Source organism: Megascapheus bottae, chromosome 10 (genome assembly GCF_031878675.1).
Source record: "Megascapheus bottae isolate mThoBot1 chromosome 10, mThoBot2.hap1, whole genome shotgun sequence".
In the NCBI taxonomy this organism is placed as follows: Eukaryota; Metazoa; Chordata; class Mammalia; order Rodentia; family Geomyidae; genus Megascapheus; species Megascapheus bottae.
The window spans coordinates 13132066-13158372 of NC_143518.1; the positions used below are offsets into that span (position 1 = coordinate 13132066).

The 26307-nt window shown below is 36.1% G+C and overlaps 1 pseudogene; it reads left to right on the forward strand.

Moving 5' to 3' along the window:
• Positions 1-854: 854 nt before the first annotated feature.
• The window catches only part of LOC150057613 (60 kDa heat shock protein, mitochondrial-like), a 101513-nt pseudogene continuing 76060 nt past the window's right edge, over positions 855-26307 (forward strand).

The window sequence follows — 26307 nt, forward strand, 5'->3', positions numbered from 1 at the left end:
AATATTTTATGGAAATGATGTTTGTGTGGTGTTTGTCAGAGAGTCAGACAAGTAAGTACATACTATGGATTGGGTATTGTTATCTTCATTATAATTAGTCTGTTCTTAGAATCTCTGAGTCCAGTGCTATTTTCAGTTAGATGGTTAATTCATTTCAGCTTACAGAGATTTGATGGCCAAAAATAATTTGATAAACTAAAAAAGAAAATCAATAAAGATTCTATTTAACATTACCTGTGGTTTGATGAGGCAAACCAGGCTATTAGCCAAATAATGGTTCGTCAGAATGTAAATAATGCGACACATAGCTGAGGCGGTTTATATAAATGTGGTCTTAGCTTTTCCCTCAGGAAACTGATACATAGACAGTGGTTCTGTCATTTATCCAGGTCATCAAATACAGAAGTTAGTTTTTGTCACCCTACTTGTCCATCTTGTTAGACAAAGTCCTTATAATTGTCACTTAATGTTTTAAGATCATTGCTCTAGTACTGAAATCACATCTTCAGTGAAGAGACACAGGGGGATGAAAGGGAGGGAGCACATACTTGTTTAAATTACATGTTTATCAAAAAAAATCATAATTTTCATGAACTACCACCTAGGTGACGTTTCTATTTCCTAATTTCTTGCTACAAACTTGTCATGCCTATATATACAGAAGCTCAGGAAATTGGGAGAACAATTTCCTCAAGATTTGTATTCACCATGGTTCTTAACTTTGCTAGGACATTAGAATCATCTAGAGAGCTTTAAGAATACGGATGTTTGAGTTCATTGGTTTACTCCTTGAGATAGGTTTATTATTGCCTTAAATAAAACAAGGACAGTGTTGTGAGTTTACTGCTTTCCACATGGTGCCCCCTGGAGTTGTGCGGTATGGAAACGACCTAATCACTGAGAAATGCCTACCGTTAGTAGGGGCAAGGTGTAAGCAATGAAATGTGTCTCTAACACATTTTGGTTAAACTCAAAAGCCTGGAAAACAGAATCTTACTTATAAAATACTTAGATGAGATTGAGGAATTAGAGAATATGTTTAGGGAAAGGGAAAGTTTAATCTTAAAATGGATTTTTAATTTTAACCAAACCATATTATTTTATTCAGTCAATTTAATAGCCTCCCATCTATATTTTTATTATTTACTTTATTATTTACTTCTTAATGGTTAATTTTTATTTTGATGAAGTGTCTCTTTGTGATCGGAGCTATTCTAAATTTACTAGGTTGCTACTTCAGCCTCCCAAATGCTGGGATTACAGGCATGAGCCATATTGATCAAATGTTGGGACCTTATCTCCATCTCTGAGGCCTGTTTATCATTCTGGCTCAGCGGAAAGGGCTTTGGCATTCCTCACATTCCTTGCACACCTCTCATGTCTGTGGGAGGCCTCCAGCACAGCTGCCATGGTCTGTGCCTGATGGAAATGAGTACCTATGTCCTGGGTGGCCACCATCCACCTCTCCATAGATCTGCTTTTTAATCCTGAGCAAGCCATTTTATGCTCATTGTTCATACCCTCCCAAACCATCATCTTAACAAACTGGTCCCTAAGCTCTCCAGGGGGAACTTTCTTTTTATGTTCCCCTCAACTCTATCAATCCTGGTCTTTGGATAATTCCTGCTATTGGAGACTCAGAGGGACCCTCCTCAAGTTTTCTCCAGGCTGCTAGGCCCAGAGCTCTAATCTGATCCTGATAGGGAGGGTGTATGGCTGCCTGCTGGACCCCCATTGAGTATTGACCAGAGATCCCTGTAAGCATCCCCAAAGTAATAGGGATTACAGGTTGGGCATGCTGGTTCCTCTCAGCCTGTTGGCAGCATTCTTCCTTATACAGGGCACACCACTTAATAAAAAGGGGGGCCGGAAGAACTGCTTTGGCCAGAGCCATCCAATGGGCTGCAGTACATGGTCGACGAGCAAGGCCTTGGAGGATTGTTTCCGTCCAAGGAGCATTAGGGCCATCTTCTAAGACAGCCTTTTTGAGTTCCTTAAGGTCACAAGGTTCCCATGGATACCAGGCTGCAGGACAGTTACCACCTGGGTTAACATTAACAGGAAATAGGAGGCAGGACTCTGAACCAGGTGGTGGGTGGAGCCCAAGCACAGTGGGGGTTGGGAAGCTAGCAGGGTAGCCCAGGCCCAGACCCTTATGCAATACTGCTGCTGGGGCCTCAGGGTCTGGGTACAGTGGGGGAGGAGCAGAGGGTGATGTGAAAGGATTGGAAGAAGATCTGAACTCTAACAAAGAAGGATGGAGGCTAGATTTGGATCTCAGAGACCAAAAAGCAGCCCTTTATTTGAATTCTTATGGAGCTCTTTCACATCTCCCTGAGCAAAGTCTGGCCTTTCTGTAGACAGTGAGAGATTAGGATCTCTGCTGGGAGTAAGGGAGGCATCTGGCCTCTGTTTGTTAACTATGCCCCTGGGGGATTGGGCCCTCTGCTTGGAGGGCCAAGGAGGAAAACAAGTCTTTAGACAGGACAAGACTGGATAAAATCTTAGTGGAGGAATCTCGCCTTGATTAATCTGGGCTTTTCTGATTAGATGCTCAACTTTGTCCCAGGTATTCCAATCAAACAAGTCCTTAGCTGGCAGCCACGGGGCTTTAGCTGCCTGTGATTCAGAAATCTCTAACCCTTGACTCTCAAGATGGATTTTAAGAGAATCAAGGGGAGGGTCATTCTTAGAAAAAGTCTTTCCCATATTTTATGGGAATATACTTACCCGCAGTCCGCTTGGCTCATCGGCGAAAAGAGTTCTGGAGCATGTGGAGCCCTCACACAGGTGGCAAAGATCCTCTAACGGGGCACCAGTTGTTGCTACTGTGGAGCAACACGGGTATGGGGAGGGACACCCAGGGCCAGCCTGAAGTTCCCCGGAGCTGAGCAAGATGGTAAGTATCAATGACCCAGCCCTCCCCCAATTTCCAGGGAAGAAACCACACTGAGCCAGGAGCTGTGTCAGCCATGAAAGAAAAGCAGATCTCTCATTTATTGCATCAGGCACTTATTTGTATACTGTTGGGGAAAGAGAAGGTGGGAACTGGGAAGCTAGCCAATGGGACTAGGGCCACCATGCTATCAGTAAGGTTCCGGGGCAAACTTTTAGGTACTGGATGGTACCAGTGCAGGAAAGCGCACAGGACTGCTGGGGATGGGGAGGGGGGCTCCGTAGAATCTTGTGCACAGAGATAAGAGAGGTATGCAAGGAACTCGAGGAATGCCTGGCCAAAGCCCTTTCCTCTGAACTGGAATGATGAACAGGCCTCAGAGGTGGAGATAAGGCCCCAATAATCAAATTCTAGTCACTTATTTTCACCATTGGTGTAACAAAATGTATTACTTTTAAACAATTTAAAAGGGCAAGTATTTGTTTTGGCTCATGGTTTCAGTCCATAGAACCCTAACCTTTTAATGTCCAGGTTTAAGCATCATGGAGGTGAGACTTGTGAATTGAGACCCCATTATACAACTACTTAAATGTAATTATGACAATAAGGAATAGAAAAAAATTCCAGTGACAATGGCATGTATAAGTGAGGCCTTTTTGAAGATTAGATGTAACCAATCTTGTGGGGCCCAGGCCAGTATTACTGACTCTATAAGAAAAAGAAGAGGAAGCAATGGAAGAAATTGTGCTGCAAAGTTTGCTGAGCCTCTATGCAACATCATTTCCTTTATTACAATGAAGAAGCCTCTTTCCAGGCCCAGTCCATGCTATTAGACCTTCTAATCTCCAGAATGCCATAGAACGTTCTATCCCTTATAAGTTACCCAGGCTTCAGTTCCCTCATGTAGCAAAAGAAACCAACTAATACGTGCAGATAAAGAAAGGTATATATAATGCAATACTTACAAGGTTTGTCTGCTAGTTTTGTCCTTCCCTAGTAGCAGGAAATTTGGATTTGGTATAGTTCCTACCATTGCCAGAATCTGTTCCGTATGTTCATCATTGTTCAGCTGGGCCTCACCTCTTTGTTTCCATACCTGCTTTCTTTCTGGCAGTATGGAATTTTGGCAAGTATTAAGCAAAACTGAAGGCACATAACAAATTTCCAATAAAAATACCTAACCTTGTGTCCTAAATGAACTTCCCTAGAAGACACAATTTCATACATGTTGCCACAAAGGCATTGTTGGTATAATTAAGTAAATCCTGAATAACTTTGCTGAAAGAAATATTTGAGCTCACTTATATTTTTCTCTGAACTCTTTCAAGTTAACTTTTCTCATTCACTGTCTTTGCTTTAAAATATTTTCCCTCTATTAAACCATAAATTCCTTCTAGCAAATTTTTGGTATGTGGAAGAGATTGGGGATTTTCAGAGATTACTGGAGAGTGAATAGAGAGGCTCTGATCAGAGATGAAAAATAGATTTATAGAAATATATACATTTCACTATAAAATAATGAGAAGGTAAGTCAGTATAGACATTTGGTGAAAAAAAATAAGATTTCAGAAAAAATTGATAAAGGTAAAAAAAGATTAAAATAAAATCTGAAATTAAGCGCTATAACTAAATATATAAATTGTTTATCAAATGATAAGGATGTTTTAGTTATATTGATGCTCATTGGAATATATAAGTTGAACGGTATGTTAGTGTGTGTGTGTGTGTGTGTGTGTGTGCATATATATGTATTTGCTAAGCTTCTTCAATGCCATGATGATAAGGTCATTGGTAGGAACTGTTATATAAATAATGAAGTTCTACTGTTAGCAGAAAAAAAAATGAATCCAGGAATGATTTTAAAGTTTCTGGAAGAAGAATGACTAATAAATTACAAAGAAGAACGATTATGACTGATGAAACTATTGAAGATGTTTACTATAGTAGGATGAATAGTGATTCCTAACGATATAGATATCCTTAATCTATGAATGTTAACTCAAAGGAAAAAAAAACATTTTGTAGATTTAATTAAAGATTGCAGTGTATATGCCCAGATATGTTTCCTAACATACTCTACATCTAATGATTAAAGTTTAATAGGAGATAGGCAATAGAAGTACAGAACACAAAAAGAGGATTCTTTAAATTAAATACAGTGACTGATATGATTAGTCCCAAACCAAAAATATAGGAGGCCTCCAGAAGCTGGAAAGAACCAGGAGATTTCAGAGGGCAAATTGCCAGATTTTAGAACTCTGGCCACTTATGTGAGAGATAAACTCCTACTTTGTTAAGCTACTAATACTGAGTGTTACTTATTAATTAATATACTTATTGTTCACAGCAGGTGCATATTATAGAAGAATTACCATGATATGAGTCTTAGCTAAGAAGAAACAAAGGACCTAAGATTAAAGATGTTGATACTGTTTTCCATGTGAAATTTAGTGTCATCTGGAAAACGAGAAACTGGGATTCTCTAAAACATATTAGAAGTAGTATGCAGCATCATAGACCAGCTGTTTATAAATTATATAATAAGTAAAGTGTTTACATGGAAAAACATTAGGTGTACTGTATATAAATATGTTAACAAGAGTTAATATTAAGTTTTAACAGTTTATGCTGTTTAGTAAACAATATCATAAGACATTTGTTTCAACTTAAAAATTACAAGATAAGCTGGGCAATGGTAGCTAACACATGCAATCTTAGTTACTAAGATTCTGAAATCTGAGTATTATAGTTCACCACAAGTTAGGGTAAGAAAGTCCATGAGATTTTGGATTGCCTCTTCTATTTCTTTAAAGAATGACATTGGTATGTTGATGGGTATTGCATTGAATTTGTAGATAGCTCTTGGCAAGATTGTCATTTTCACAATGTTGATTCTTCCAATCCAGGAGCATGGGAGGTTTTTCCATTTCCTTAGTTCTGCTTTAATTTCCTTTTTTAGGGTTTTGAAGTTTTCGTCAAAAAGGTCCTTTACATTCTTAGTTAAGCTAATTCCTAGGTACTTTATTTTCTTTGAGGCTATTGTGAAAGGAGTTTCTTTCCTGATTATTGCCTCGTTCCTCTCACTGTTGGAATAAAGGAAAGCAGTTGATTTTTGAGGGTTGATTTTATAGCCTGCTACTCTTCCAAAGCTTTGGATCAGCTCAAGGAGCTTGGGAGTAGAGTCTATAGGATTCTTTAAATACAGAATCATGTCATCTGCAAAGAGGGATAGTTTTATTTCCTCTTTCCCTACTTGGATCCCCTTTATGCTTGCTTCTTGCCTTATTGCACTGGCTAGGAATTCTAGTACTATGTTAAAGAGTAGTGGAGAGAGTGGGCATCCTTGTCTCGTTCCTGATTTTAGAGGGAATGGCTTTAGATTTTCACCATTAAGTGTAATACTAGCAGTAGGTTTCTCATACACAGCCTTTATTAGATTAAGGAATGTTCCATGGATTCCTAGTTTCTCCAGAGCTTTTAACATGAAGGGGTGTTCGATCTTGTCAAATGCCTTTTCCGCGTCTATTGAGACAATTATGTGATTTTTGTCTTTGCTCCTGTTGATGTGTTGAATTATATTAATTGATTTGCGTATGTTGAACCAGCTTTGCCTCCCTGTGATGAATCCAGTTTGATCATAGTGTATAATTTTTTTGATGAGTTGTTGTAGACGGTTGGCCAGTATTTTGTTGAGAAGTTTTGCATCGATGTTCATCAAAGATATAGGTCTATAGTTCTCTTTCTTTGATGAATCTCTGTCTGGTTTGGGGATGACGGTTATACTGGCTTCATAGAATGAGTTTGGTAAGGAACCTTCATTTTCAATTTCGTTGAAGAGCTTGAGGAGTATTGGTGTGAGCTCTGCTTTGAAGACCTTATAGAATTCAGCTGTGAATCCATCTGGCCCTGGGCTTTTCTTAGGTGGAAGTTCTCTAATGGCCATTTCTTTTTCAGAGCTTGAAATAGGCCTGTTGAGTTGGCTTAGTTCTTCTTGGTTCAGTGTGGATATGTTAATATTGGCTAGGAAATCATCCATTTCATCTAGGTTCTCAAATTTGTTGGCATAAAGGTTTGAGAAGTATTCCCTCATGATATTCTGGATGTTGGTAATTTCTGTCGTGATATTACCATTTTCATCTGCGATTTTGTTTATTTCGATATGCTCTCTTCTTTTTTTGGTAAGATTTGCTAAGGGCTTGTCAATTTTGTTAATTCTTTCAAAGAACCAACTCCTTGTTTTGTTGATTCTTTCTATAGTTTCTTTGAATTCCAAATCATTTAATTCTGCTTTGATTTTAATTATTTGCTTTCTTCTACTTGGATTAGGGTTGGTTTGTTGCTCTTTTTCCAGGAGCTTAAGGTGGGACATTAACTTGTTGGTTTGCAATTTTTCCAACTTGTTGTTGTAGGCACTCAGCGCTATAAATTTTCCTCTGAGTACTGCCTTTGCTGTGTCCCAAAGGAGTTGGTATTTTGTGTGCTCCTTACTGTTAAATTTCATAAACTGTTGGATTTCTGTTCTGATCTCTTCAATGACCCATTGGTGGTTCAACAATGTGTTGTTCAGTCTCCATGAGTTACAGGGTTTTCGTTGGTGGAGGTGTGTGTTCAGTTCAAGTTTGATGCCTTTGTGGTCAGAGAGTGTGCATGGAATAATTTCTGTGTTTCTGAATCTGTCCAGGTTTGTTTTATGGCCTAAGATGTGATCTGTTTTGGAAAATGTTCCATGTGCTGCTGAGAAAAACGTATATTGTGTTGTTGCTGGGTGGAATATTCTGCAGATGTCTGTTAGATCTAGCTGGTCTATATAGCTGTTCAGTTCTAAGGTTTCTCTGTTGAGTTTTTGCCTTGTTGATCTGTCCATAGGTGAGAGTGGTGTGTTAAAGTCACCGACAATCACTGTATTTCGATCTATGTATGGTTTCAGTGTAAGTAAAGTTTGCTTGATGAAGTTTGGAGCTCCGGGATTGGGTGTGTAAATATTTAGGATCGTTATATCTTCCTGGAGGAAAGATACCTTTAGTAGTATGTAGTAACCTTCTTTGTCTTTTCCTACTAATTTTGGTTTGAAGTCTATTTTATCTGATATGAGGATGGCAACTCTGGCCTGTTTATGGGGGCCGTTAGCTTGATAGAGTTTATTCCAACCTCTCACTTTCAAAAGATGCTTGTTTTTTTGGGTAAGATGTGTCTCTTGAAGACAGCAGAACGATGGCTCTTGCTTTTTGATCCAACTAGACAGCCTATGCCGTTTAATTGGAGAGTTGAGTCCATTGATATTGAGAGTTAGGATTGAGAGAAATTTCATATGGAATAATAAAAGACCCCGTATAGCAAAAACACTTCTTAGCTGGAGGAATTTCAATTCCAAACTTTAGACTCTATTACAGAGCTATAATCCTCAAAACAGCTTGGTACTGGCACAGGAACAGGCCTGAAGACCAATGGAATAGAACTGAGGATCCAGATATTAAACCACAGACCTATGGCCACCTAATCTTTGACAAGGGAGCCAAAAAAATAGAATGGAAGTAAGACAGCCTCTTCAACAAGTTGTGCTGGCAGAACTGGTTAAGCACCTGCAGAAAACTAACGCTGGATCCTTCTTTGTCACCTTGCACTAAAATTAACTCCAAATGGATCAAAGACCTGGAGGTAAAAGCTGACACACTGAAAACTCTACAGGAAGGAATAGGAGATACACTAGGCCTCCTTGGCACAGGTCGAAACTTTCTTAATAAGGACCAAGAATCACAACAAATCAGAGAAAGGCTGGATAAGTGGGACTGCATTAAACTGCAGAGCTTTTGTATGGCAAAGGACATAGCTAGTAAACTAATCAGGAAGCCTACAGAGTGGGAGAAGATCTTCACCAACCAAACAACGGACAAAGGCCTCATATCTAAAATATATCAACAACTCAAAAAATGGAATCACTCCAAAACTAACCTCCAAAGTAACAACCATCCCATTAAAAAATGGGCCAAAGACTTAAAGAGAGTCTTCTCTGAAGAAGAAACAAAAATGGCCTATAGACACATGAAGAAATGCTCAACATCTCTGGTCATAAAAGAAATGCAAATCAAAACAACTCTAAGATTCCACCTCACTCCAGCTAGAATGGCCAGGATCAGGAAAACGAATGACAACAGATGCTGGAGGGGATGTGGCCAGGAGGGATCACTACTACACTGTTGGTGGGAGTTCAAACTCGTCCAACCACTATGGAAAGCAGTGTGGCAGTGCCTCAAAAGGCTAAACATAGAACTCCCCTATGACCCAGCAATTCCACTACTTGGCATTTACCCAACCATCCAGAAACAAGGACATACTAAACCCACTAGCACAACAATGTTCATTGCAGCACTATTCACCATAGCAAAGATATGGAACCAACCTAGATGTCCCTCAGTTGATGAGTGGATCAACAAGTTGTGGTATTTGTACACAATGGAATTCTATGCTGCTGTCAGAAAGAATGACATCGCCCCATTTGTTAGGAAATGGAAAGACTTAGAAAAAATCATATTAAGTGAAGTAAGCCAGACTCAAAGGAACTTAGGCTCAATGGTTTCCCTCATTCATCATAATCAGTAGAAACCTTGGGCTCTACTAGCAGAGATTTGCAATAAAGCAAAAGCTTGATACATAAGGACATATAATGTGAAGCTAATTAAAAGGACCTCCAGGATAGTGAAACAAAAGCCATATAAGGAATGATTGTTGTCCTTAATGTACTATGTTGTCTCTCATCTCCTTTGCTGTCCCTTGTTATCTCATATTGGTATAGTATCTCACTTTGTTATCTAATATATTGAATTTATTTGTATTTGGATATTTGAAATTTGATAGGGAAGGGGGGAAAACCAAGACGGGTGGGAGGTGTGGGGGGGGAGGGAAATGGGTACCAAGACATGTGAAAGGGTATCAATGTATGTGAATTAACGCACCTTCTATCTGGCAAATATCATGTAACCCTTTTACTAATTACAATAAAAATAAAATAAAATAAAAACTAAAAAAAAAAAAAAAGAAAGTCCATGAGAATCTTATCTCCAATATGTCATCAAAAAAAAAAAAAAAAAAACAAAAGCAGAGCTCAAGTGGTAAAACACTGGATTTGGGCATAAATGTTCAGGGACGGGCCCTGAGTCTAAGACTTAGGACAGAAAGAATATTGTCACAATAGGCACAAATATCTCTTAATAAAAATGCTAAATATTCCATTTCCAATAGTACAGTTCTGAGGACATTTTACATGTGTGAAATAATTTTTTCTCTCAGTTCTTCGTTTCATGTCTCCAAAGCTGACTGACATCCAAGAAACTTCATTGCGAATCAAGTCTGCATCTATAGGAATTTCAAGAAATGCTGGGGGGTTTCTATGACTGCTGTCCTCCTCATTTCCCAGATTTTCTTAAAGTAAGAATGGGGAGAACAAGTCAGTTACTGTTTCTTTTCCCCTAAAATTAAGAGTGGCCTCTAGATTTTGTGTAAAATGTCAAAGAAGTGATTTAAATAATGGGGGATACTTACTAAGCCCAACAAGTGTTTTGTGGGGTCCTTTTGTCTAATTGTTGTGGCATCATACCATTTTAGCATTTTCTTAATCTATAAAATGCTGATACATTTTAACAGCTCTGTTTTATATCTGGCCTTTTAAAAGCATCATGTTTTATGGGCGATCAGCAGCACAGTGGCAATAATCACAGATGTTTTGGGCATGGCATAAGCTTTTCTCAGAGACATTCATTTCACCAGTATATGCTGCCTAACAAAAGAAAAAAATGCAAGTAAAATCTAATGGATACAATGCTTGGAAGATAAAATATTAATGATATGCTAGAAAAATGTGCTTATAATACTAATTTCTTTGTTTATTGTCACACAGTACTCATACCATGTTATTCTCATTTTTATGAAATGTCCAAGTCTGTGTAACCAGTGAAAATGCAGTAAGAAATAAATTTTATCCTCTAGAAAATCAAGATGAACAGACTGAGAATATAAAACGAGTGTCAAAATAGCCAACTCAGTTGTTAACCCCAACCTGTGAGATACCCTGTTCAGAAATTTTCTAGTCCATTTAATATGTACGTTACTAAGTTATCAAATGGTTTCTCCTTTGTATGTGGAAGCAATATCCTGATGATGACATAAACAAAGGAATAAATGAGATGAGATAAATACTGTAACTTACATTTGTGAATAACTATAGCTTTATTATACAAATTTGCTAAATTCTGGATGATTCCCAAAATACTTATTTGTGGATGAGGCCAGCATTTTTCCAACTCTTCTTTGCTTGTTTTCTTGTTGCTCATTGTTAACAGGCTTGGCTAACTGTGTGGAGGAAATGATTATTTTACAATATACAAAAGAGGATCCTTACAATCAATCATTAATTATTTAAATAAGAGGACAATTTATCTTAGAAGACAATGTATGTGTTGAAACCCATTTTCAACATACTTTAAAGCAAACAGAAAATTCTAGGATTTTTCTTTTGCCAGTCCTGGGCCTTGAGCTCAGGGCCTGAGCACTGTCCTTGGGCTTTGTTAAGTCTGTAACTCTACCACTTGATCCACAGAACCACATCTGGCTTTTTTCTATGTATGTGGTACTGAGCAATCGAACCTGCTTGCTAGGCAAGCACTCTTCCACTAGGCCAAACTCCCGGCCTAGATCTTTCTAGGCCAAACTCTCGGCCCCAAAGGAGTCTTTTAGAGATCAATCAATACAATTGTACTGTTGTAAAAATTTTATCTTATGTATTTTGTTTTTCCTTCTCTCTATATCTATATTTATATATCTCTCTATATGTGTATATATACATATATATACATATATATATATATATATATATATATATATATATAGTCAGTTGTAGGGCTTGAACTCAGGGGCTGAACACTGTCTTTGGTCTTCTCAAGGCTAGTGCTCTACCATTACAGCTACAGCACCACTTCCAGCTTCTTTTTCTATGTATGTAGTACTGAGGAATCAAACCCAGGTCTTCATGCATACTAGGCAAGCAGTCTACCACTAGGCTAAACTCCCAGCCCCTCCTTCTATATCTTTAATGATTATGGATAGTTTCATGATAGACCTGTGTATAAATCAACCTTTATGGATAGGATTTGTGATTTAATTTCCCAGTTTCCATATTACATCTGTTAAATTATCTAAAATTCAGCTGGTTCATTCAAGTTCAATACATCAACTTACAGATAGATAGAAACATAGATAGATAGATAGATAGATAGATAGATAGATAGATAGATAGATAGATCTAAAATCACTCATTTTTTTTTTCGGCATAGCAAAGCCTTTCTTTTTAATTTTGTATTAAATGACTAAGCTATACAATGAGAGATTTTACTGTGACTGGTAGGATGTTTGGGCCTCAGTCCAAATCTTTCTGGTGCCATTTCTCTTTCATGTGAGATTATGGCTACACATTGTCATTTTTTTTTCTCAGATGTGAGTGTTCCACTATGTCAATTCCTATACAGATTTTTAGCATTTATCTCCTTTCTTTTGGCAGTCCTGAAGATTTCAAACCACCACAGTCTTCCCAATGCTTTTTTCATTTCTCAAAAAGATCACATGGCCTTTTTCTGATACTTCACCTAGTCCTTTAACTAGAAGGAGCCTGGAAGAATCTATTAGATTTGCTTTTTTTTCCCTGTTGTTTATGTGGCTTGAACTTTGGGACTGGGCACTGCCCCTGAGTTCTAAAGCTCAAGGCTAGTGCTTTACCACTTGAGCCACAGCACCACTTCAGTTTTTCTGGAGGCTAATCAGAGATAAAAGCCCAAAAGACTTTTGTGCCTGGGCTGGCATTGAACTGCAATTCTCAGATCTCAACCTCCTGAGTAGCTAGGATTACAGGTCTGAGCCACGAGTGCCCAACAGCAATGTCTATTTTTCAACTCAAACCACTAAAGATTGATTAGCCAATGTATACCCTTTCTGCATGGACTATGTCTTTACTGAAACCTTGATGGACATTTTCCCTTATGTGATGAGGAAGACATTACTAGTTATTATTTTGTTGATTTTTAAGTAATAAGTCAGAAAGGTTAAAAGTACTTCCTAAGTTAAAAGTTGTGAAGAAACCCTTAATTCAAACTTGTAAATGAAGAGAAGTAGCATTAACAGGACTAGTTGGCAAGGTTAAGTCTACAGAAAACTACCTGACAGAATCAGGTATGGAGTAAGGCTCTCTGTGATTGATTCTTAAGCAGATGGGAAAATATGTTGTCAAAAATGATGATCATGGGCCGTGAGTTTGGCCTAGTGGTAGAGTACTTGCCTAGCATGCACTAAGACTCTGGTTCAATTCCTTGGTACCATATACGTTGGAAAAAAAAAAAAAAAAAAAAAACAGAAGTGATGCTGTGACTCAAGTGATAGGTTACTAGCCTTGAGAAAGCCCAAGAACAGTGCCCAGGTCCAGGATTTGCAAAAAAAAAATGGTGATTATGAAAATGTAAGTTGCATTTTTTATAGAAATAACTCACAATATCATGTTAATAAAATAGAATGACAAGCAAATTCTAACAAAAAATTGAATTGAGATTTGTCTTTAAGTATATTATGATTGGTCTGGGAGTGTGGCCTTGTGACAGAAGAGTGATTTCTCTACTGCCCTAGAACATGATTTCTACATTCATGCTTTAATCACGGGGTTCTAAGGTGTATTTCAGAAGAGTGATTTCTCTACTGCCCTAGAACATGATTTCTACATTCATGCTTTAATCACGGGGTTCTAAGGTGTATTTCATGTACTTCAGTTACAACACCACTTTGAAAGAAGATGAAGTAACACCAAAAATGAACCTTGAACTGGCTCATATTAAACATGTAATACATATAATCATATAATATACTTTCTGTAAGAAATTCAAATTTTATTTAGATTACTAAACCAAGTTATAAAGGCAACCAGGGAAGTAATTCTTATATTAACAGCAGATAAGCACTGCTAAAATCTGGTTTCTTTTTAAAAACAGGATTCAAAGTTTGCCTGTGAGGAATTTACTGAGAGTAGGTTTGAAAGCAAGTATCTGACTGTAAAATGGGTTATATTCCATGGTTCTATGCTGTGAGCTCATTTCTCTCTAATGATAACAACTGTGTAACTATGTGTGTATGTGAGTCAGGGAGTATAACCAAATTCTATATTATTTTGACTATATATTTGCAAGGGAAGCTAATTATTGCATTTTTATCAAGGAGATTTATGATAAATCAAAACCCAGACACTGTCAGAGTCATAATGGATAATCATAATGTAGTATTTAATACAGTCCTTGATAAACAAATATTTTATTCTCTATCTCCTTGCAGCTATATACCATGTCTTCCTAACATATGTATCTTCTTGAGCAGTATCTTCATAAATTTCAACAGGTAATGCGTCCAAACATTTTGTCAGGTTATCCTGCTCTTATGCTCATCCTCCCAGTCAGCAATGAGATATTTTTCTCTTTCTGTTTACTAGGCTTAAGCACCTGACTTGGTCTATCTTCATCATTCACCACCTCACCTCCTTGAAAAATCAGATCAAATGCTAAGCTCACATGGAAGCCTGAGATGATCATTCACCTCAGAACTGCACTCCATTTCTTCTTGTACTCATTTTTCCTTTTGTCTTGTTTTCTACATAATATTGATTACCATCTATTATTCAGTATTTTGCTATTTATCTTGTATTTTGAGTGGTCACAAAACTGTCCATTCTATCTTTTGCTACTTTTAAAATTAGCATCAATTAGTAATACAGAGGTGTTATTTTCACATGTCCATGTATTTATACAACATTACTTGATCGGTTAACATTTGTCTTAGGTCCTCCTTGTCTGCTTTCTCTCTTTCAAAGGCAATCACAAGCTTCATTGTTCGATTTTTCATTCTTGCTCATACAGTATTTTGACCACACTCACTATCCTTCATCATCTTCATTTTCCTTCCCAGTAGTACCCACAACATATGCATGATCTCTTCTACTTTCCTTTTGTTTATTTTTAAGTGTATGTTAACCATTCAAGGATATTTCTTGCTGATACTTCCTGTACGCATATATAATATATTAGCCAGACTGACCCTTTCTTTTCCTCTCAATCTCCCCATCTCTAGAATCTCATTTTATTCATCAGTTTATAAGGACTTTTGATTAACTTTATTCATTTTCATATGTAAAGTGCATCTTTCTTGTTCACCCTTTAAAATTCCTTTTTATCCAATTACCTCAAGCAATCCCACAGTTACAATATATTTCATATGTTCTTTTGTGTATATGTTTACATGCATAGTTATTTTTTAGGTCTAGCATTCACATATGAATTACAATGAATCATTTGTCCTTCTAAACCCAGGTAACTTTATTAAATAGGTTAACATATACTTCCATTCATTTTCTGTAAGCTACGTGATTTCATTATGTATGAATATTCATAAATATTAAAATATGGATATGCATTAACATATGGATTAGTATAAACATAAGTATATGGGTTTATATTGTCGATTTATATATTGTTATTGATCTATTAATGCATATATATATGTATATACATATATATGTGTATGTATTACAGGTATGTATTATATTAAATATTTTACATATACGTTCCTGGAACAATTGTAGAATATATAGCTATTTGTATAATCTGACTTCCATGAATACATTCCCTTGGACAAATGGTTAAGAGCATTATCACTAGTATCTTATTTTTTTTATTGCTATTCCTTTGATGAACCTACATACTCATTTCCATATGGGCTCACCACTTTACAGTATAACAAAAATATATACAATTTTCTTTTTCATACATTCTTGCCAATACATGACATTTATTTTGTTGTGGATACTGTTCTGTTTTGTTTAATGAAAGTCTTATTGTTTTACTCACTTTATATTTACTTTAAATCCTCATTCAGGATAAATACCATAAGCAGAGAAGGCCAAGAAACAATTCATTAATGGGTTGATATGTGCCATTGAACCTTTTTCTATTTATCCATTTTAATTTTTTACAAAATTAAAATTTACTTTAAAAAGTAAATTCACAGTGTAATTTTAACTCAGTATATCAATTTAGGAGTATATTTCATCTTGAAAAGTGACAATAATTATTCTCTGATATCTGTCCTAACATCATACTCCTTATAAAACTCTTTATAAAATGTTGAAAACTTTCCAACATTTCAGGCAGCTAAGAATCTGTCCATGTACAAAGCTGTAGGATCTGAAGCAAATATGACCTGCCCATCTAAGAGAGTTCAGTATCTTTAGAAATGATGGAAGCTTTTCTGGGACTAGCACAATACACATCTTCAATGTTCATGTTACTGTTAGCTTTACTGAATTTTATAAATATCTAATAGCTTTGTTTCTTCTTTACTAGACTGGTTTCATTATGAAGAATACAATAAAAATGTACATAAGAATGTACAAGTTTATGATAATCTCATAGTAATATGCACTATTGCTCAACAACCATCAACTAGATCCATGCATTATAAAAGTTGAAGGATGAACAGAGGACCAGAGATGGAAAAATAGTATCAAAAACAAGAGGAGAGGTAAGAAAAGAGTAATGTATGCATGCAAGAATAATATAGTAAGGAAGAAAAGAGATAGGATAAGAATAACTGACCTGAGGTGATAGAAAGGTAAAATAGTTACGTACAAAATTTAGAAAAAATAAGACAAAACTTATGAAAATAAGAAGAGTAATAAGAAGAATAGATAAAGAGGAAGGTATATATAGGAAAGTTCAATGATAAAAATTTAAAGAAACAAAAATAAAGAAAAAAAAAAACAAGATAAAAGGTGGTGGGGGGAGATCCCATACAATTGTCAGTTCTTAGACAAGAAATACTAGTGTTAAGAACCAACAAATTAAAAAGCAGGTGACTGTATAAATATAAAATCAATATAAATATCATTTGTATCCAGTCTGTACCCAGTGCTATCACTATGTATCTAGGAACCACTACAGTGGCAGAAGGAAAAATGAGGAGGGGGGGAGAAGAAAAAGGAAAGAATCATAACATTTTTTTAAAAAAGGTGGAGATAAAATGGCAAAAATAATAAGAACACAAAAAATGCAAATGAAAAAGGGTAGAAAACAATGGGGGAAAAAAGGAAGAAAAAAAAAGGGTATTCATCAGTTTGTATGTTGGTGGGGGAACGGGACAGGAAACTTGTGTCTCCACTAAATTCGGGAGCCAAACACTTCAAAAAGTCTTTTTATGTTATGATTTGGCTTTGCGGTTTTGCTTTGTTGGGCAGAAAAAAAAAATTGAAAATGCGCTGGAGCCTCCAGCAGCTTTGTTTACCAGGAGTGCAGCCCGCCCAGGGGGAGGAACTTCTACTAGTCCTGGGGGCAGATGTCCAGCTAAGCTGCCTCTGGGAAAACCTTTGCCCTTTTGAATGATGGAGCCGCCAGCACCACTTCTCAGGTACCAGTTGGTTTGGCAGGGTCTTTGCAGTCAAGATGGCCCTGCTCTTGGTTGGTGGGGGAGGGGATTCCTTCCCAATGATGTTCTGCGAGCAAAAGGGGAAACTTCTCCATGGAGGTACTCACACATTGCTGCATTTTCTGGTTCTGTGAAGCTGGCAGGTCTGCCCCATGACCAGGTGATGGCTCTGGGCTCGGGCAGGCTCTGTCTGGCTCTGTCTTGTAGCTAGCAGGTCTGCACTGCTGAGAAGTGCTGTCTGCTCAGGTTCAGGAAGGAGGCTTTGTCTCCTTGGCAGCTGCCACTCCACACTGTCCTCATGTGCAGGTTTTCTGCCTTTTTCCTCTCTGTCTGAGATCTCTGTGGTGCTAAAGCTTATTTAGGGTCGGTCTTTGGGTATGAACTTTCCCCTATGATGCTAGAACTAGTATCTTGGAGAGAGGTCAGAAAGACTCACACTGAACCGCCTCCATCTTCCGCCGATCTCTATCCTATATTTAACTAGGGAAAATTAATGTAATTCACCTCCATCGTAGTTCTTTGAAAATATTTATCATATTAGTTTTTAGTATTCTAGTTTAATTCCTGAAAAAATCTTTATTATTGATCCATTTATTATTAATTAAAAGAAGATACTTATCAGAAGATACTTATCACAATGTGAATATATAGGCTATATTTTCACTCTAAAATGCTAATCATTTAGAATAAATTGAAATACTATAAATATTATGTAAAATTGTACTATTTTTTGGACATTAAATTCATTATAAAATATTGACTGTAGGGGCCGGGAGTTTGGCCTAGTGGTTAAAGTGCTTGCCTAGCATGCATGAAGACCCGGGTTCGATTCCTCGGTATCACATACATAGAAAAAAGCCGGAAGTGGTGCTGAGGTTCAAGTGGTAGACCTCTAGCCTTGAGAAAGTCCAAGGACAGTGCTCAGGCCCTGAGCTCAAGCCCACGACTGGCAAAAAAAAATAAAAAAAATATTGACTGTAATAATGTGATAACATATTTGTGTGTATTTCTGAATTATCTCTGTGATGACTTAAGAGCAAAAATAGTCCTGAGCAGGAAGGACATTGTTGAAGAAATAAAACTACTAAATTTCAAACTCTAGTACAAAGCCATAATAATAAAAACAGCTTGATAATGGCACATAAATTGGACTGGGGACAAATGGAGCAGAATGGAAGACCCAGAAATGAACCCACAGACCTAGAACCATCTAATATTTGACAAGCGAGTTCAAAGCATAGACATGAAGAAAGCCTCTTCAATAAATGGTACAGTACTGGCAAAATTAGATATCCATATGCAGGACAATTGTCTTTATATATCACCATGTACCAGTGCTTTTTCTTTAATATAATTTTCATAATGGAATCATGATCATGGTAATTATATTTTAGGGTATTGTTACATTCTGGATCATTATCAATATTGTATTTATTTCTTAAAACAGAACTCTAAATTATGTGTTACATAATGAGTGATTATTGTCCTTAATGTACTATGTTATCTCTCATCTCATTTGCTGTACCTTGGTTATTTCACACTGTTACAGTATTTCACCTTGTTATCTGACATACTGTAAATATGTTTATTTGGTTATTTGAAATATGATAGGGAAGGGGGAAAACAAGATGAGGGGTGGGGTGGGGGAGGGAAATGGGGACCAAGACGTGAGAAAGGGTATTAATGTTTGTGAAATAATGCACCTTCTATCTGGTGAATATAATGTAACCCTTCTATTAATTACAATAAAAATATATGTAAAAAACAATAATTGCTATGGGGGCCAGGAGTGTGACCTAGTGATAGAGTGCTTGCCTAATACATGAAGAACCAGGTTCGATTCCTTGGTATGACATACATAGAAAAAAGCTGGAAGGTGAAGCTAAGTTTCAAGTGGTAGACCTCTAGCCTTGAGAAAGTGCAAGGATAGTGCTCAGGGCCTGAGCGCAAGCCTAGGACTGGCAAAAAAAATAATAATAATAATAATTGCTATGGGGTCAGAAGCATGTCCTAGTTGTAATGTGCTTGCCTAGTATACACAAAGCCCTGGGTTTGATTCCTTGGAACCACATACACAAAAAAAGACGGAAGTGGCCCCTGTGGCTCAAGTGGCAGAGCACTAGACTTGAGCAAAATTGTCCAAGGACAGTGCCCAGGCCCTGAGTTCAAGCCCTGAGACTGGCAAAAAAAATCGCTATAATTTAAACTGTAAATATTCTAAGTATTCTCCAGAGTCCATGTAGCCCATACTATCACTAAAGGAAATAATGAGACTTCGAACACTACTTCAATCTCTCCTCTCTCTCTCTCTCTCTCTCTCTCTCTCTCTCTCTCTCTCTCTCTCTCTCTCTCTCTCTCTCTCTCGCTCGCTCGCTCTCTCGCTCTCTCTCTCTCTCTCTCTCTCTCTCTCTCTCTCTCTCTCTCTCTCTCTCTCTCTCTCTCTCTCTCCCTGTCTGTCTTTCTCTCTGTCTCTGTCTCTTTCTCCCTCTGTCCATTCCTCTGTCCATTCCTCTATACCCCCCCCTCTCGCTCTCTCTCTATCTCTCTACCTCCCTGTATCTCTTTCTGTATCTCTCTCTTCATGTCATGGTATGTCCAGAAATCCTCTCTGATATACACTTCTGCCATAATATGCTGTGCTACAAGATGAAACAACAGAGCCAAGTGATCATAAATGGAACTTCTGAAACTATAAAACAAAATCATTCTTTCCTTTAGATTTCGTATCTAAGATACTATGTCCTGGGGATGGAAAACTGAATAGTAAAATGCAAAAACTAAAATGTTTCCCCCATAAAGCAAATGTCTACCTACTAGATGTGTATTGTGTCTTTGATGTAATGTTTTCAGAAAATGTGTGTTTTGCTGTTATATTTTAGAATGAAGTTATTTTTATAGTTATTAAGAATCATTGGAAAAATGGCACTTTAAGACAATGTTGTGGTCATTAAAATATAACTTTTAGGGTTATCTTTCATAAATATATTTGTAATTTCCTTCTCCTATATTTACATTTTAATATATTTTATTAATCCAGAAGCATGTTTACAGTTCTTAATTTGCAATGGATCTAAGATTCTACTATACATTAAACAATGTCATCAATGATGATAATAAATTAAGGAAAAGTAAATTTTTATACAACCTATAGATAAATTTATTAATCAAATCATTGAAAGCCAGACACTGGTACCCTAGAGATTGAGATAGTAGAATTATAATTCTAAACCAGCCTATGAAGAAGTCTGTGCAGAAAAGAACTGATACATATCATCCTTCTAAATGATTTTATGTGTCTGTTTTTGTTTTTGTCTGTCATGGGACTCAAAATCTGGACCCTGGCTTTGTCCCTGAGCTCTTCAGCTCAAGACTACAGTCCTACCCCTAGAGCCACAATGGCACTTCCATTTTTATAGTGGTTAATTGGAGATAAGTGTTTCATGGACTTTAGTGACCCAGCTGGCTTTGAACTGCGATCCTCAGATCTCAGCCTCCTGAATAGCTGGGATTACAAGCATGAGTCACTGCACACGACTTCATGTGTATTCATTCTCCAAAGAAAAAGCCAGAAAGTAGAACCATGACTCAAGTGGTAGAGGGCCAGCCATGAGCCTAAAATGCAACAAAAAGCTCAAAGCCTTGAATTCTAGTCCTAATAAACACACACACATACACACACAAAACACACACACACGGTGCCCCAAAGTACATGAACAATCTTTTTTTTCTATCTTATATATTAGGGGGAAAAACACAGTAAACTTTTGTTGTCTATTGTCTGAAAGCATAGAATGATGCTTACAGTTAGATATATATTCAAGAATTTAGTGCCTGAGAATAGAGATGATTTTGATAACCTAAAATGTATCACACTTGGTACATTTTAATTTGAAACTTATATTAGACACCTTAAACATTCTAAAAGCAAGCAAGTTAAGATTACATTCTGAGCAAAGACAGGTGGCAGGTTGGCATTTCATTCTCCTGCTTAAAGCAAGAAAAATTTCAACTTGGATTTCTGACCTTAACATAAACCTCAATATAGAATACAATTCAAATCTGTCATTTCTTGAAGATTTTCAATTATTTTCAGGTGAAACAAGGTTAAAGGTTTTCTTCTTGATACTTTGTTCCTAAATGGTTCATACTCTTCCTCTGCTCAAAATAGAAAAGAAATATAAATTCTTCAAAGTAAAAGGAAAGAAAAATGAATATTTGAAGAGGAAGAGTATGAGAAAAAAGTATTGAATCATGTGGTATAGAGGATGTTCTGTGGAAATGAGAGACTCAAATCAAAATTACAGTTTACAGAAAGAGAGGCAGATAAATATGGAGTAGAAAGGGCATGAATAAACCTTAAGGGCATAAAAGGAAAATGATCCAGAGGAATGAAGACTTTTAAAATAGGTTTTAGTTATTGCAATTTAAATATGGAAATACTTCATATATTAAACTGTAGTAAGATACAAAGTTATGTAATAATGGGCATTCTATTTTTTATTTTTTTGCCAGTCCTGGGCTTGGGCTCAGGGCTTGAGCACTGTCCTTGGACTTTCTCAAGGCTAGCACTCTACCACTTGAGCCTCAGTACCACTTCCGGCTTTTTGCTATGTATGTGGTACCAAGGAATCGAACCCGGGTCTTCGTGCATGCTAGGCAAGCACTCTACCACTAGGCCAAACTTCCGGCCCCCGGACATTCTATTTTTATAAATTATTTTAAATGACCCATTGTTAGTGTCTTATCTTCTCTCATTTTGACTTCATTTCTCATATACTTTTATTTAGCTGTACTGAAAATGAAAAGTATATATGTGCAGTTTGCAGTTACATTTGAAAATAATGTTTAAATAATTAGAATGGCAAAAAGCAAAACACATATACTTTTAAAAACAAAAATAAAATCTAAGAAAAATTGACATCATATTTTGAAATATAAAGCAAGAAACCGAAACTGACAATGTATACCTTGGTTTTTTTTTTTTTTTTGCTTGTTTTGCTTTCATTATTTTTCAATGGCTGTTTGTACATTTCTTTTGTTGTTGTTGTGTTGATGTATTCTTTATTGTGCTCTTCCTGAAGCTTGAACTCTTATTCATGGTTCACATTCTACTTCTTGAGCCACAAATCAATTTCTGGCTTCTTTTGGTGATTAATTCGAAAATATTTTACCAAGGATATGGGAAAGTTTGTTATTATGATTTCAAATGTATGACAAATACATGATATGACAATAAGCTAAAATGCTTCTGGATAAGAATTTACTTAGAAACCAGAGATATAAACGGAAAAAAGGGAGAATATACTTGAAGAATCTCACATATTACAAAGGGTTGATATCCACGATATATAAGAAACACAAGTAACTCAAGAGCAATCCATCAACTTATTAACTAAAAAATGATCAAACAAACTGAACAGACTTTTCATCAAAAAAACATATAACTGATCTATACATACCTTAAAAATGCAAGGCATCACTAATTAGGTAAATGAAATTAAAATCAGAAAGAAATATTACTTTATACCCGCTAGAATTTTTTTTTTTTTTTTTTACCAGTCCTGGCTTGAGCTTAGGGCCTGAGCAGTGTCCTTGGGCTTTCCTCAGGCAAGTGTTCTACCTTGAGCCACAGCACCACTTCTGGCTTTTTCTATGTACGTGGTACTGAGGAAATAAACTCGGTCTTCGTGCATGCTAAGCAGGCACTCTACCATTAAGCCAAACTCCACGCCCCTAGAATTTTTTTTTTTTTATCAAAACAATGAAAGGCAGTGAATGTTAGCAAGGGTACAGGGAAAAAAGAACTCTCACACATCATCTTTCTAAATGACTTGATTTTTATTTGGTTATTTGAAATTGGATAGGGAAGGGGGGAAAACAAGATGGGGGGTGGGGGGGAGGGTAATGGGATCCAAGAAATGTGAAAGGGTATCAATGTATGTGAATTAATGCACCTTCTATCTGGCAGATATCATGTAACCCTTTTATTAATTACAATAAAAATATTAATAAAAAAACAAGAATGCTATGAGGGAGATTCAGATAGGCTACTTGTAAAACAAAGCTTTTCTTGAAAACTGACAATCTCTGTGGCTTTGAAGAAGGTCAGAATTTGTGAACTGTTTTGAAATCTGGATTCTTTGTGGAAATTCTCAGTTATTATTATCAAATAATAATCTCTGAGATCATTTTCATGACACTTGTATGCTGTTTTCCTTACATTACTTTAGAAGGAAATTTGTATATTCCTGTTACTCTTAGTCCTACAAATATTATTGACAATTATTCAAAGATAAATTAAGTGAAGTGTCTACTATTAATATTTTCTGTTCAAAATTTCATACTTATGACTATTTTCACTACTCAGATGCATTTGTACAGTTCCAGGATTGTGTTTCCATGACTGCCACATCTATGGATTGTATCTTCTCACCATTTAGAAGAAAAAGTCACTCTTTTGTAAAAATATACCACAAAGAATTGCCCTACAGGTCAAGAAATTGAAATATTGTAATCATCACAGACAGGTACCATGCATGTAAGAAATGGTAATACTTTCTCATTGTCTTTAAGAAGTTATTATAAAATGGCAGTAGAAAGCAGACAGAAGTTCTATAGATATCTGTCACTTGGTTTTTCGTCTCTTCACCTTGAATGGAACTCTTTAAGGGATTATTGGCTTAATTGCTATTAATTTCTTAGATCTACACAAAACAATCTTTTTCTTTTTCTCTGCAAACTCAAAATTATTTTCTGTGTGTTTTTCTTTCATTCTTCCTCAATATTAAAAAGCCAGTTTACTATGTAGCAATATGACCAATTTTTTCTCATAATCTTATTTTAGTAGCAGAATAAATCATATTACAATGTCAAAAATTGAGCATAAAAGAATATAACTGTAGGAGAGTCTGTAGATGAAAAATTAATTATCTGAATTCAGCATCCAGCTTTGCTTTCCATTATTGTTCTTCCAAATACACAATGTAATCATTTAATTCTTAATTGTATGATCCCTAAATATAGATAACAACACTTCTTTACTGGGATTTTATTAAAAACAAATGTAACATTATTTGTAAATGTGCTTTGTAAATTGCAAATCATTTAAATATGAGATTGTTTGCATAGCACAGATTCATTTTTTTGGGTGCTTAGCCTCCTTTGGCAGTTTATTTTCAGCAAACTAATCTTTTTATAATAACCTACCTTTACTATTAATACAATAAACAAAGACAAATTATCAAATGTAATTGGTTTCCAAATAAAAATACTTTCTATTTAATTTGCTTCATTGATTACATCCTTATTTTACAATGCTTGACTTCTAGATCATTAATAATCTTTCATTTCAGATTAAGTAGGAAATGTAATCACATATTTGTGAGAGAGAAACACAGAAACAAAAAAATTGTAAATGGCGCTTCACTCGTGTTCTTTTATATGTAATATGTATGATCAAGTTCTCTAACAATACCAATTATCTCAAAGCAAATATATGTCTTAGTTTTGTAGGTAATATTTTGTAAATGTTGTATCACTACCATGTTTCTGCACATGATGTTCTAAAAGTTTACATAATTTGGAGATTATATTTACTCTACCTAGGTATTTTTTTCTCTTTTTTTTTTCTTATGCTGATCCTGGGGCTTGAAATCTGGGCCTGGGTGCTGTCTTTGAGTTTCTTTTTCTGAAGGTGAGCACTCTACCACTTCAGCCACAGCTTACAATACCATCTCTAGTTCTCTGGTGGTTAAAGAGACAGAATTTTCCTGACCAGGTTGGTTTGGAACTGCCATCCTCAGATCTCATATGCATAGCTAGGTAGATGATAGATAGATAGACAGATGGATAGATAGATAGATAGATAGATAGATAGATAGATAGATAGATAGATAGATTATATGTAGATAATATAATATACATTATAATTATATATATTCAGATATAAATAAAGAGCCATGAATTTTTGCCTTGCTCTACTTTGTTGCAGAATACTGCTTTCTGGGTAATGATGTGAATAGACATTTATTAGCTTATGGTTCTAAACAGAGGAGAATTCTAGATAGAGAGCCAAGTTTTGGTCAATGACATTATTTTATCCTCAATCTGTTGAATAAGTGTGAAAGATGATACAATAAAGGGTAACCTTAATTCCTAAGATAACTTACCCACTCTAACCACAACAAAACAAAACATCTTTCATATATTTAGTTCACTCTCTTAGCCTGATATTATGAATTGGGCACCTCCTTCTAAGACTATTTCACTAAGGATTCACATCTTTATATATGAATTTATGGACAGGCTTTTGAAACACTTGAAGTTGCTAGAAATTATGCTACCACCGCACTACATCCTCAGCTTCCACCCACCTCCTGGCACTGACTTCAGATGAGTAGAGTATTCTAGTGCTGTTGTTGTTTGTCCCTCATGTTTCTAAGCTAATCTTTCTACAAAGCATCTTTTTAGGAAAGTGAATTTAAGTAAATTATTTCATTATATGCCCTTAACAATAGGAATAGATATTTGGCCTAATTTTAAACTTATTATTTACTTTATTGGTATTATAAAGATGATGAATAGAGGAACTGAATTTACGTGAGTCAGATAATGTATACATTTCCATTCATACAGTGTCTTTCCTTTCCTAAATCTCTCCCATTACCTCATAGCCATGAGATTTAAAAAAAAATAATGGCTAATATATTTTGTATTGATTAACTATATACACACATGCATATACATACATATATATACATACATATACACACACACACACACACACACACACACACACACACACACACACACACTGTGGAACAGATGGCTCAAACTGTAACCTGATTCTGATCTGAGGATCACAGTCAGTAGCCATCCCAGGCAGAGTCTCTGAGATTGTTATAAAAAATGAACCTACA